Source organism: Aquarana catesbeiana, linkage group LG09 (assembly GCF_042186555.1).
Source record: "Aquarana catesbeiana isolate 2022-GZ linkage group LG09, ASM4218655v1, whole genome shotgun sequence".
In the NCBI taxonomy this organism is placed as follows: Eukaryota; Metazoa; Chordata; class Amphibia; order Anura; family Ranidae; genus Aquarana; species Aquarana catesbeiana.
This window is the reverse complement of record NC_133332.1, coordinates 71,971,490-71,985,489: the sequence shown is the minus strand read 5'-3', so window position 1 is coordinate 71,985,489 and position 14,000 is coordinate 71,971,490. Positions and strand designations below refer to the sequence as shown.

The 14,000-nt window shown below is 45.7% G+C and overlaps 1 long non-coding RNA gene across 2 annotated transcripts in view; it reads right to left on the bottom strand.

Annotated features, from left to right (window-relative positions):
- Positions 1-3,727: 3,727 nt before the first annotated feature.
- Positions 3,728-14,000, bottom strand: part of LOC141107176 (uncharacterized) — a 99,229-nt gene continuing 88,956 nt past the window's right edge. For both annotated transcript variants that reach the window (XR_012235805.1, XR_012235806.1), the window contains 2 exons: positions 4,097-4,228; positions 3,728-4,009 (listed from right to left, as the gene is read on the bottom strand). This is a non-coding gene — a long non-coding RNA (uncharacterized lncRNA). The remainder of the gene's footprint in view (positions 4,010-4,096; positions 4,229-14,000) is intronic.

Genomic DNA, 14,000 nt, shown 5'->3' with positions numbered 1-14,000 from the left:
AATGCCTTGCAAAGTGCTCTTGAAATGCAAGTGCTGTATTAAAGCAAAAGCCACACATGCTCCCCTTCCACAGGCATCTCAAAGAAAAAACACCCACCCCCTGCAGCTCATACACAGTGACGTATGTGGTCCAACGAAAACTCCCACATCAAGCAGGAACAGATATCTACAGACTTTCATTGATGATTATTCCAGGTACACAACAGCATACCTGATGAAACACAAGAATGAAACATCAGAGAAACTTCAAGAGTTCGTTGCCATGTCCAGCAACAAATTCCAACAGAAACCAGGAATAATACGCACCAACAATGGGGAAGAATACCTAAGCAAAAAAGTGGCCTCATACCTGAAGAGACAAGGAATAGTACACCAGACAACCACACCATACACTCCTGAACAAAAAGGTGTAGCAGAAAGGAAAAATTGCACTCTTATGCCCCGTACACACGATCGGACATTGATCGGACATTCCGACAATAAAATCCATGGATTTTTTCCGACGGGTGTTGGCTCAAACTTGTTTTGCGTACACACGGTCGCACAAAGTTGTCGGAATTTCCGATCGCCAAGAACGTGGTGACATACACCACGTACGGCAAGACTAGAAAAGGCCGGTTCAGAACCAAGCGCGGCACCCTTTGGGCTCCTTTTGCTAATCTCATGTTAGTAAAAGTTTGGTGAGAGACGATTCGCACTTTTTCAGACTCGTGGTTTTCAGATCGTTTTCTGCTGTTCAGTTTGTGCTTGTGGGTTTGTATCTGCTCTTCAGTGCATGCAGCAAGTGACGGATGACTCTTGTCATTCTGTTCTTGTTCGTTCGTTACTGTTTTTCAGGTCGCTCTTCACAGGCCTTGCTGTTCTTCGGTGCGTTCTGTTACTTCATTCTAAACAGCCGACCGTTTTCTAGCCATGTTGTGTATACGTACTCCTCGTAGAGTTCGTGCTGTGTGGGGGCTTGGTGTTGGGGTCCGGACCTTGACACAAGTCCAGTCCATGAACAGGGTGGGGAGGAGTTCATGGACCAAGAATTGGTTGCTTCAGCGTGACCAGTTCTGTCATATGCCTTTGCTCCGTGAGATCCGTGAGAATAATCCTGATGATTTCAGAAACTTTTTCCGGATGACGGACTCCGTATTTCACCGTTTGTTGGCTTTGCTGACCCCTTATATTAGCAGGCAGGATACCTGCATGAGGCAAGCCATCACTACGGAGCAGAGTCTCATCGCCACCCTGCGGTACTTGGTGACGGGGAGAAGCCTGCAGGACTTGAAGTTCTCGACAGGCATCTCCCCCCAGGCTCTGGGGATCATTATCCCAGAGACCTGTTCTGCCATCATCCAGGTCCTGCAGAAGGAGTATATTAAGGTAGGATTTTTATCCTTTAATATCACATTTTATTGTATTTAATGTTTGATAATATATTGTATTTCTTTCCTCATTCCCTAATTACCATGATTGGAATATGCTGTGAATGTCCCCTTTGTCCTCATGCATGCTTGATATTTTTGTTGTCCTTCATACATATTTGCCTTCACTTACCTCCACAGCATGGTCTCCTGGCCCTATATTCACCTCATGTAGTCACTTAACAATGTATTTTATCAGCTCCATAGTAGTGCTTTACCCCAAACACCCCTAAAATGTTTTGAAATGTGATTTGTGCTTTAAATTCAGGCAGAGTGCCAGAGGCTTTTTTGGGGGGTCCCCAAATCATTTGGAACCCTCCCTTCCCCCAACTGCTAAGTCAGCTGATACCAATTCTCTATCTATCCTCAATCATCTATCTGCTGACTTTGCCAAACCCATACACACTATACCTATCTCTTTTGTAGTCAGATGTATGGATGAATTCCCCAAAGCATGTAGTGCAAGGGCCTGCCTGTATACTTTCAAATGGTAATGTTTAAAGTTTTTGTATCCTATTATTATCTTGATAGGTAATAGCAGAATGTCCAAATGTGCTCAAATGTGTACAGTGTGTATTTATATCTTTGTATTATGACACTTCTTACCTGTCCAGTGGGCTGCCAATAGTGTAACTAAGGAGGGGTTGTTCAAAGTAATACCCAATATTTAGGCATTCATCTCTCAATGAAGTGGAGAGGGTTACCTGTCCAAGAGTCCCCCCCCCCAATAATGTTAGAAATGGCCCATGAGAGGGGGGGGGGGAATCTGATAGGTGTACCTTATACTTTGGTGTTTAAAAATTACCTCTAATAAATGGTATCTTGATGTTGGCCAACAATGTTTGTGTCTAATCTGCTTTCCCTGTTTATACGCACAAAGACTAATTATTGTTTTTTTATTTTACTCCACAGTTTCCTTCCACGCCACAGGAATGGCAGACTGTGGCCTCCCACTTTGCCCAGCGGTGGGACTTTCCTAACTGCGGAGGGGCAATTGATGGGAAACACGTCCACATCGTCCCACCACCCAACTCGGGGTCGTACTATTATAATTATAAGGGGTTCAATAGTATTATGAGGTTGGCGGTGGTGTCGGCTACTTATGAATTTCTGTATGTGGACGTGGGGAAGAATGGCCGGATGTCCGATGGTGGAGTCATCGCCCAGACGGAGTTCTACAGGCGTCTCCAGAATGGCAGCTTGGACTTGCCTCACCCCGGACCAGAGGGTTTTTAATTACCGGCTGGCCAGAGCCAGAAGAGTGGTGGTGAACATGTTTGGAATCATGGCCAGCCTGTTCCGCCTATTTCTTACACCCATACATATGGCGGAGTATAAACTGAATCATATTATCCTGGTGTGCTGTGTTCTACACAACTTTTTACGGAAACATTCTGCCAACTATGCTAGCTCAGTTGGGCCTGAGGCTGGAATTCAAAATGAACCAACCCTGACGGCGCTTGAAAGTGGCCGTCCTGGCTTGCCCCCCCGAGTGCCCGTGATGTCCGGCTAAGATACCTTGAATACTTTGCGGGTAGGGGGCTATCAATATGCCAGACAATGTGTAAAACCTTTTTCAAATAAAAAAAAATAAGCAAATCTTTGGTGACGTTTACTGCTTGTGTTTGTTTTAGCTGACCCTGACAGAAATGTGTTGAGTCCTGAAAATGGCGTGATTGTGTAACCTTACAAAGCACTGTTGGGTGTTATTTACTAAAGGCAAATACACTTTGCATTACAAGTGCACTTGAAACTGCACTTGTAGTACAAAGTGGATTTGCCCTTATTAAATAACACCCATTGTCACAGAAAACACCAATTAGAGCACCACAAAAGTGTTGGAGCGTTGAGACAATAATCGACACATTCTTGATTATCAATCTTTTTAATACCTGCACAATCACATGTGCATTTAGAAAAGGTTTTTAAAACAAACCAACATGTTTGTTGTATAACAATTTTTGGGGTCACATTAGAAAAAGTAGAAATGTCCATTTAAGATAAAACAGGCATGTTTAAAACCAACAAGAAAGACACAAATCTTGAACTTACAAAGTTCACATTTGGTAGAACTTGAAGGCAATATCAGACATGAGTATTTAGAAACTGTGTTTGATATTGCGTTCAGATGGGGTGAAGTCACCCCCGGAAAAGCCAAATTTTAAAGATGCACACAAATAGCCGAATGTCAACATGTGCTAGCTGCCATCACGGGGGATCAAGGGATGTGTTTTGGGGGTGCAACCCATTCCTCACAGCTACTTTATTATTGAGGAAGGGGTTGCACCCCCAAAACGCGTCCATTGATCTCCCGTGATGGCAGATAGCACATGTTGACACACTGTGTGCCTCTTCAAAATTTGGCTTTTCTACAATTTGACACAAAAAGTTTAAAAATTGTAGCACACCAAAAAACAAAGAGATTTGGAGGGGTTTTAAACTCTCCCCAAAACATCAATAATGTTCTTATTTTTTTTTAATAACATCATTGATGTTTTTCTTGATGTTTTCCAAGTCCCTATTACACCCCATGATCTCCCCGATCAGGATCTGTGCACTTTCTGAGGTGAAAGGATCTGGATCCACAACATCACGATCACCTAAAAAGATAGGAACCCAAAAAAAACATGTATTATAAATATGCCGGCATCCATCTCTTACCTGAGCCTGTGGTCGCGGACACTCACCTGTTGTGGTGCCAATTTCCACCACGTCTTCCTCCTCCTGCTCTGCGTTGCTTGGGTGGATTTCACCTTCTTCCAGAGGTGGGGGGTCTCTGGTCTCCTCAGATGAGGGGTGTCCTCCGAGTCTTTTCTCCCCTATGTTAAAAAGAAATGGTATACTTAGCACACAGATATTTGATGGCAGAACTATAAATATGAAACATTGCTTGGAAGTGGGGTACAATTGTCTGTTTTGGCAGAGTTCCAAGATGTTGCATTTTTATTGTCCTTTGTCAAGCTTCAATACTTTACCTGTTTTGTACAAGCTTCACAGATGGAGACACCCCTATAGTATCCACTGGAGCATCTGTGTGGGACCCCTAATAAAAAGGATGTTCTTGTGTCCCACACTAGTGCTCCAGCGTCCAGATGTGTAACCAGCTGCTGAATGTCCTCTCCTTACACAGAATCTATTTTGCATTTCATTCTAGTAACAAACCCATCTACACAACCAAATTAGTTTCAGACAAGTAGGCCCCAAAAAATGTGGGCAAATGCATATGGCCAAAACAATGGTGGTTTCTAGGCCGCACGAAAAATGTTTGATACGAATGAATAATGTGCCCATGAACATGAAAGTTCACATTTAGAAATGGATAACAGTTAAGAAAAGCACATGGAGCAGCACAAACGTAATAAACATAAAAGAATCGGAACACAGGACAATTCCGGAGCAGACTCTTGACCACTTTCTCCATGATCTTGGCCTTTCTGACATTGGGGTTGGGGTAAGGTCCATACTTCCCGTCATAGTCGGCTTTCTTCAGGATGTCGACCATCTCCAACATCTCCCCAAAGGACATATTTGATGCCTTAAAGCGGGGTTCCACCCAAATTTTGAACAATATCTGTATGTATTCTATTCCTTGCCTAGATGCTGACATGCCTTTAAAAAAATTTAAATCGCCGTAATTACCTTTTACTTTTCTATTCTTCTTTGCACTTCCTGGTTCTCCTCCCATGGGAGTAGGCTTGTTTCTAGCCTCTCCCAGACTCCTGGGAGCTAGTCTCAGGCTTCCCAGGATGCCACTGAGCATGTGTGGGAATAAGCGGTGAATGCTGGGAGCACAGCATTCACCACATCCAGGAAATAAATGCTTGTGGGCTTCAAATGCCCACAATGAAGATGGAAACCGCCTGCAGTGAATAATATAAGTTATTCTTTCCGACGAAATCTGACACAGGCGGACATATTACACACAATATGTGAGTATGTAATGCTGAGAAGAAAAGTTTGTGAATGAACTAAAAAAAAAAAAAAAAAAAACGATAGATAGGTGGACCCCCGCTTTAAATCTTCTCCTTCTGGATCCAGATGTTTCAGGCTCCGGGCTTTCCTCCCCCTCCTCCTCGTTGCTATAATTAGCACGCACCTGCTGTGTCTCCGCCATGTGCTCTTCCACCACTGTGCCGAACTAAAAGGGGCGGGGAATAAACTCGAAAGAACATCAGGGGCGGGCAGAGTTACACGCATGCGCAGTGTGTATAAAGCGTAACACGCGTGCATAGTACGTACGATCTGTGAGCGGAGGAAGGAGTATCGGAGGCGCCAATCGTGATAACGAAGTTAAGATCTAAACTTGGGCCTATACTGCTTCTAGATTGAGGCCTATATTGTAACAAGATTAGGAGAGTTTTGCCTGACATTAGGGTTTGCCTCATGTTGTGTTTTGCAGATAAAATGGGTGGCTTCAATGACCACAACTTCCTCCCCCTGTTCATAGACAAGTACAGGGAGCTGCCCTGTCTATGGCAGGTCAAACATCCACATTATAATAATAAACAAAAGAGGCAGACAGCGCTGGAGAAACTGCTGGAGTTGGTGAAGCCGGTGGTCCCCACGGCAACCATCCCCTATTTAAAAACCAAAATTGGTGGCCTGAGGAGCACTTATCTTAGGGAGCGTAAGAAGATCACGGATTCCCAGAGATCCGGAGCAGGAGCAGATGACATTAATGTCCCCAGACTGTGGTACTATAAAAGACCGCGATTTCTGTCAGACCAGACTGGAGTCAGGGAATCCTTTTCAACCCTTCCTTCCACTCTTCCTTCCACTCCAGCTGAGGCTTCCGATGTCCAACTTGGGACTTCCAGCCAGGAAGAAGAGGAGGAGCCCAGATGGAGCCAGGTATAGAATTTTTCTACAGATTTCTGGTCAATAAATAAATTATGTTTACTAGATGTTATTATTGATCACTAATTGCTGATTTAAGAAAGTGTTTTACATAGACAGTAGTGGGCAAAAATAATTGGGACAAGAATGAAAAATGCTGGGCTCAGAATGATAGTCTTTTATATTTGTTAACATTCAATTTGCAACAGTCATGAACTAAAAATTGTGTGTGATTGATGAATAAAAAACTAAAACTATGTCCCTTTTTCATACACAGGAAGACCTCAGCCAGGACGAGGCTCTGGAATGTGGCACACAGGAGGAGGTTGAGGAATGTAGCAGCCAGGAGGCAGGGGTTAGTGGCAGCCAGGAGGAGGCGGGGGTTAGTGGCAGCCAGGAGGAGGCGGGGCTAAGTGGCAGCCAGGAGAAGCCTGGGACCAGTTGGAGCCTGACCGAATCGCAGGTTCCTCCCTTCCGCCTTCCATACAAAAGACCCAGGAAGGGGAGTCACGTTCAGGATTCAGCGCTCAGGCTCATTCAGGAGGCTTCTGCATCCCTCAGAGCCTTACCCACTCCTGAAGAGGCCTTTGCCTGCATGGCTGCCACCAAACTGAAGGGGGTGAGTGGCGAAATCACACCCAATACCGACGTGATTGAGTTGGACCATCCTCCTCCTCCTCCTGCTGCCACAACTCCACCACCACAGCCACAGCGTGGAAGGAAGCGTGGAAGGAAGACCAGATAGTGATGGCCCTGGGTTCAGTCTGGTCTGACAAAAGATGCAGTCTCTTGTATGAACACAACCTGGGGACACAGATGTCATCTGCTGCTTTCAGGATCTCTGGGACTTCTGGACCAGACTGCACTCCCTTAGATATGGACTCCTCAGGCCACCAATTTTGCTTGAAAATAATTGATGTGTGCCCTGGGGGTCAAAGGCTTCACCACTTTCTGCTGTTTCTCCAGCGTTGCCTCCCTCTTTGTTTGGTTGTGAGCCCTTAATAAAGGAATTTTTGTTTCAATTATACTCGCCTATGTGTGTTTTCCTTAAAAAAAAAAAAACAGTTTGTTTGTGAGGAGGCAGGTACATTTCAAAATACAATGTGAAATTAACAAGGGACACCAACACCAAACAATCTAATTGAGATTAAATAATACAAGATATCAATGGTGTTGTGGTAACTTGACACACAAAACACACACAAAAATATTCTGGAGTAAAAAGCAAAAAAAAGAAAAAAAAAACAGCCTTGAAAAAATACAAACCCCAAAAAAATAAACAGCCTTGAAAAAAAATATTTATAAAAATTAAAAACAACCAAAAAAAAAATTGGTCAGATGTGACAAATCAAAATATATTGAGGGAATCCCGATAAATAATAAAGAAATAAGTTTGTGAGAAGTCTGTGTGAATATGAGCAGCAAAACTACTTCATTCTTCTCACATTATAAAGATGAACAGAGTTTGCTGTATTAAACTATTTAAAACATTGCAGCGTGACGAAAGTGCTGTATCCATTCCGAACGCTCATTTTACCAGACCGAGCTGTTCCGTCTCGGAATTTCTTCTGAGCATCGTGGCACTTTGTGCGTCGGAACTGGCCACACACGGTCGGAATTGACGCAATCGGATTTTGTTGTCGGAAAATTTTATAGCCTGCTCTCAAACTTTGTGTGTCGGAAAATCCGATGGAAAATGTCCGATGGAGCCCACACACGGTCGGAATGTCCGACAACATGCTCCGAACGCACATTTTCCGCCCGACCGTGTGTACGGGGCATTATAGAAAATGGCCAGGTGCATGTTGTCGGATGCCAACCACATCTCACAAGTACTGGGGAGAGGCAGTCATGACTGCAACCCACCTACAGAACAGACTACCCTCAAGAGCCATTAAAAGTACTCCATTTGAGAGGTGGGGCGTGACCGGAGTCGACCTGCATGGACGCTTGAGTTCCTAGCTCTCTCACAGCCCACAGCTCCAAGGCCTTTCCAGGGGACTTTTTCTACCCTCACATGGGTGGATGTAGGAGAACCTGATCCTCTAAAGCATGGGGATCCTCCCAACCTCCTCCCAGGTCTTCTACGACCTTCCACGGCTATTTTACATGGCCTCACATGCTGCCCGGTGGGACGGACAAGATGGCGCTGACCGCCTCCTCCACATGTACGCGGACCCCTCCGCAGCTGGCATGGCAAGCTCCAGCTCCACACCAGAGCACACCCGAACACCCATGGACAACATCAGGCAACCATCCAGCACCGGTGGACGCAGTGAGTCTTCCCCATCATCCTGTCTACATGGCAGCAGCGCCACACGAGACACAGCCAGCTGCTCTAGGCCTGCTCCCTGTCTCGTACACTCAGTGTACAGATGCCTTCCCAAGGCTGCTGTGCACAGCATCCCTCTCTCTCAGTAGACTTGGAGGACTTTCCACCCCTGTCGGGCCCCACACACTCCTGGGGTTCTATGGCGTCACGCACCATTCCTCAGAGGGACCTCACGCCGCGTCCAGCCTGCTCCTCAGCCCTTGCCTCCCCTAAAGCTCAGAAGCAGTCCCACTCCAGAGACACCAGCTCCTCTGGGAGAGCCGCAGCTCCCACTCCCACCTACGCCCAGGCTGTCAGCTCCCCAGTTCCATCTCACACAGGGGCCCCAGCAGCGCAGGCCTTTTCGCCTTCTCAGGCCCTGGCATGGTGTGAACCATGGGAAACTCCAATGGGCCCTAACATACAGGCCAATATGCCACCACCATGCTGCCTCTGCTATTACCCCCCCTCTCACCGGCACCTACAAGAGGCGGTGGGTCCCCACCATCAGATCCCACCCTCATGGCAAGCCTATCTTCAGACTATATTGACTAAAGAGGACTTTAAACAACTGATAGAAGATGTTAAATCCACAAGCTGTGCAGAGATTAAGACATTACATGCAAACTTTGAACATCAGGCTGACTATCACAGGACTGTCCCCTCGGTCACTTTTACCCATAGACCGGGTCTCCAATTGGATGAGACCCATGGCTCACCTTACTAACTTGCTACTGGCCCCCTTAGGCCCCTGACTTCCCTTAGTTAAAAATTTTGGGCGTATCTCACCACCACACCATCTCAACTGCCTTAAACCGGCCGCGGGAACTCTTCAAAATAGTCGCCCAGTCAATGAACCCAACCTGCTTAGAGCCCCCAGCAAACGATACTCAAGAATTTTGCAATGAGTTATCAAATTTCTTCATCGACAAAATTAACAACATTCGGAAGTCAATTCAACAGAAAAAAACAACCAACCTCACTCAACCAAAGCAAAAAGAGGATATCGACACAAACATCACACAACCACCGGATTTCTCTTTGACCCCAATCACTATGGACACGACTATAAACATTATGAGAAGCCTTCGAGACAGCACCTCACCAAACGACATCATTCCCACAAAACTTCTGAAAGAATGTTCCGACATCTTGGCCCCTACTATAACACACCTCATAAATCAGTCGTTCAAAGAAGGGATTGTGCCAACCACCCTCAAGCAAGGCATCGTAAAACCCCCTGCTAAAGAAACCCAATCTCGACCCTAAGGACCCTAACTACCGCAGACCGATAACAAGCCTCAACACCATCTCCAAGATTATGGAGAAAGCAGTAGTACAACAGCTACAACGCCACCTGGACACCCACCAACTTCTGGACCCTCTGCAATCGGGCTTCTGCCCAGGCCATGGCACAGAAACAGCACTGCTCAAAATATGGGACGATGCCCTTGAAGCAGCAGATGACGGAGAATCATGTCTCCTGGTACTGTTAGACCTCAGTGCAGCATTTGATACAGTGGACCACAATACTCTACTTGTCTGCCTCACAGAAGTAGCAGGAGTCACAGATTCTGGTCTAAAATGGTTTGCATCCTTCTTAGAGAATCGCTCTCAGATAGTGAAACTAGGAGCATTCACCTCTGAAACCCACGCAATCTCCTGTGGAGTCCCTCAGGGTTCACCCTTGTCACCAGTTGTCATGTACCTGGTAGGTAGAGCCCAGAATGCAGGGAACGGCCTCTCGTATACCTCTGACTCGGGAACCCCTGGTAGTGTTGACAGGGACTTGAGAGTACAAAGGGGCACAAGTGCCTGACTGGAAGGCTGGAGTAGAGGGTTGGGTCCTGTAATCAGCAGGGAGGTGTTCTGTAGTCCAGCAGCAGGATGCAGACAGCAGGGAGGTGTCCTGTAGTCCAGCAGCAGGATGCAGACAGCAGGGAGGTGTCCTGTAGTCCAGCAGCAGGATGCAGACAGCAGGGAGGTGTTCTGTAGTCCAGCAGCAGGATGCAGACAGCAGGGAGGTGTCCTGTAGTCCAGCAGCAGGATGCAGACAGCAGGGTACAGACAAGCCGGGTCAAAACACAGGCGGGCAGATCAGGTACAGAAGGGCAATCCAAAAGAATAGTCAAAGTCCAAAGCCGGGATCGGGGCAGGCAGCAAACAGGGTAGTCAGGAACAGTCCAAGTAGATAAGAGGTTCAGAGATTCAGGCAACAAGGTAACAGGCAGCAGGGGTCTTCAGGAACGCTGTAGACCAGACAGCAAGGCAGCAATGCATCAGTCCCCTTTTTATAGCACATCTTTGCGCCAAGTGCTGTCACAAGGGGCACGAGCATGCTCCTGCGCGCGCCCATGAGCCACTATTGCACATGTGCCGGACGGCTCTTCTGTGCACAGGCATCCTTCTAGCCTTTACATTGCTAGAACGTTTGCTGGAAGGCTTTTCCTGACACCAGTGCTATTCAACATCTACATCCGCCCACTCCTCAAAATCATCAAAAAATCGGACCTCTGCTTCCACTCATACGCCGATGACACCCAACTCTACTTTCGCATCACGGGACAAAAAGACCACCATCAGCAATTAGAGAAATGCCTCACTTTGATAGATGACTGGATGACCATTAGCTCCCTCAAACTCAACGGTTCAAAAACAGAACTTCTTCTCCTACACGCTAACCAAAATTCCAAAACCAAGACTCTGTGGACACCGCCCACCATCTTTGGACAGACCATCTCTCCAAGCACCAAAGTCAAGAGTCTCTGAGTTATCTTTGACTCAGAAATGACAATGGATGCACAAATAGAATCAGTAGTTAGCGGATCTCACCATCTCCTCTGCCTGCTATGTAGACTCATCCCCTTCATCCCAGAAGAAAGCAGCAGTAGTTGGAACAATCATCAATTCACGACTCGACTACGCAAACTCGCTCTACATAGGATTACCCCAATATCAGCTTGCGCGCCTACAGGTCATCCAAAATGCAGCGGCAAGACTGCTAACAGGAAAAAACCCTGGGAGTCCATTTCCCCATCCCTGAGGAGCCTACATTGGCTAACCATAAAGAATCGGATCACATTCAAGACCCTCTGCCTCACCCACAAATGCATACAAGGAAACGCTCCTCAATACCTTTGAGATAAAGTAAAACACTACACACCCAATCGCAATCTTCGATCATCTAACCAAAACCTCCTCCTCATTCCCAAATTCTGCTACAAAGCAAAGGGAGAACAAAGGTTCGCAGTCCAAGGACCTCGGCTATGGAACGCTCTTCCGACTCACATCCGCATGGAAGAAAACCATCTGGCATTCAGGAAAAAACTCAAGACCTTCCTCTACTAAGAAGCTGACAACACAAAACGCATTCAGCGCCTTGAGGCGATTCAGTTTGCATTTGCAGCGCTTTACAAATTATTAATTAATTCATTCATCTCGAACTTCTGTTCACTAGGCCCCCCCCCATCTACCCCCTAGAGTTCCTTTAAACATCTCACTGTTTATTTTTGAATCTATTAATGTCGTTCTCTGTGTCCCCCCCGGCCTGTTTTTTATTACTTTTGGTCGGGAGGACATATAGGAACTTAGGCCTGTGCCTCACAGGTCTCATAGAATCTGTTAACAATGTATACTGCACTTACTATATTAAGTATTGATTTAATTGTTCTTTTTTTTCTTAGCATCTTTCTTCTTTATCTCTCCCATCCACCAGCTCACCTTATGGTCCCCTACAACCACCTGGTCCTATTCCTGGAGATGGTGCTCTTCTGGCTCTGGTACCACATCTACTCCCCAGATGGCTCAGATAAGTGCTTTTATATTTGCTTTTATCCAGCACCATGGATAAGGTAATGTCACTGAATGTTCATGGCCGAAACTCTAACAGAAAGAGACACCTGGCTCTTAGAGAGTTCAGGCAGTCAGGAGAAGATATCATCCTGATTCAGGAAACCAATTTTAACAAGGGAGACTCCTTCGCATTCGAATCCAGATAATATCCTTCGGCCTACCAGGCGTATAACCCCCGCAAGCATGCCGGTGTAGCTATACTATTTAAACAGGGTGCACCGTTCACATGCTCTGAGTCGTACAATGATCCTCAGGGACACTTTATCATTCTGCACGGACATTGGCAGGAGCAGGCAATCACCCTTTGTGTCATTTATGCCCCGAATGTCTACCAGATCCGCTTTCAAACTAGGGTATTTGCGCGTCTCTTCGCACACCAAACAAATTCCTAATTGTAGGTGGAGATTTCAGTCTATCTCACTCTGCGGTTGTGGATCACCACATGGTGAACCCACGGGATTTGCCTGCCCGAGTCTCTAGGGACTCAAAACTCTTTTGTCAACTTGGCTTAACTCCAATGTAAAAATGCATATAAAAGCAAAGGAGAAGGCCTTCAAAAAATACGAGGTTGAGGGATCATCATCAGCATTCAGACTTTATAAAGAATGCAACAAGAAATGTAAGGGTGCAATAAGGACGACTAAGATAGAACATGAAAGATACATAGCGGAGGAGAGCAAAAAAAATCCCAAGAAATTCTTTAAGTATGTAAACATTAAAAAAGTGAGGACAGACCATATTGGCCCCATAAAGAATGAGGAAGGACATCTGGTTACAAAGGATGGGGAGATGGCGAAGGTATTGAATTTATTCTTCTCCTCAGTCTTCATGTGGGAATCAGAGAGCTTCAGTAACCAAAACTGCAGTGTTTATCCTCATGACCTCCATGGTCAACAGAGGACAGAGTTAAAATTAGACTTGGGAAACCTAACATTAATAAATCACCAGATGGCTTGCACCCGAGAGTACTTAGGGAACTTAGGGAACTCAGTCAAGTAATTGCCAAACCATTGTTCCTAATTGACAGTCTACTGACTGGAATAGTACCAGCTGATTGGAGAAAAGCCAATGTAGCACCAATATTTAAAAAGGCCCAAAATACATCCCTGAGAATTACAGACCAGTTAGCCTAACATCAATAGTATGTAAACTCTTGGAGGGGATGATAAGGGACTATATACAAGATTTTAATAATGAGAAAGGTATCATTAGCAGTAATCAGCATGGATTCATGAAGAATCGTTCTCGCCAAACCAATCTATTAAACTTCTATGAGGAGGTGAGTTGCCATCTAGATAAAGGAAGGCCCGTAGACGTGGTGTATCTGTATTTTGCAAAAGCATTTGACACAGTTCCTCATAAACGTTTACTGTACAAAATAAGGTCCGTTGGCATGGACAATAAAGAAAAACGGCTACATGATCGAGTTCAGAGGGTCGTGATAAATAGGGAGTACTCGGAATGGTCAGGGGTGGGTAGTGGTGTCCCCCAGGATTCTTTGCTGTCACCAATCCTGTTTAATTTGTTCATAAATGACCCGGAGGATGGGGAAAACAGTTCAATCTCTGTATTTGCGGAAAATACTAAGCTAA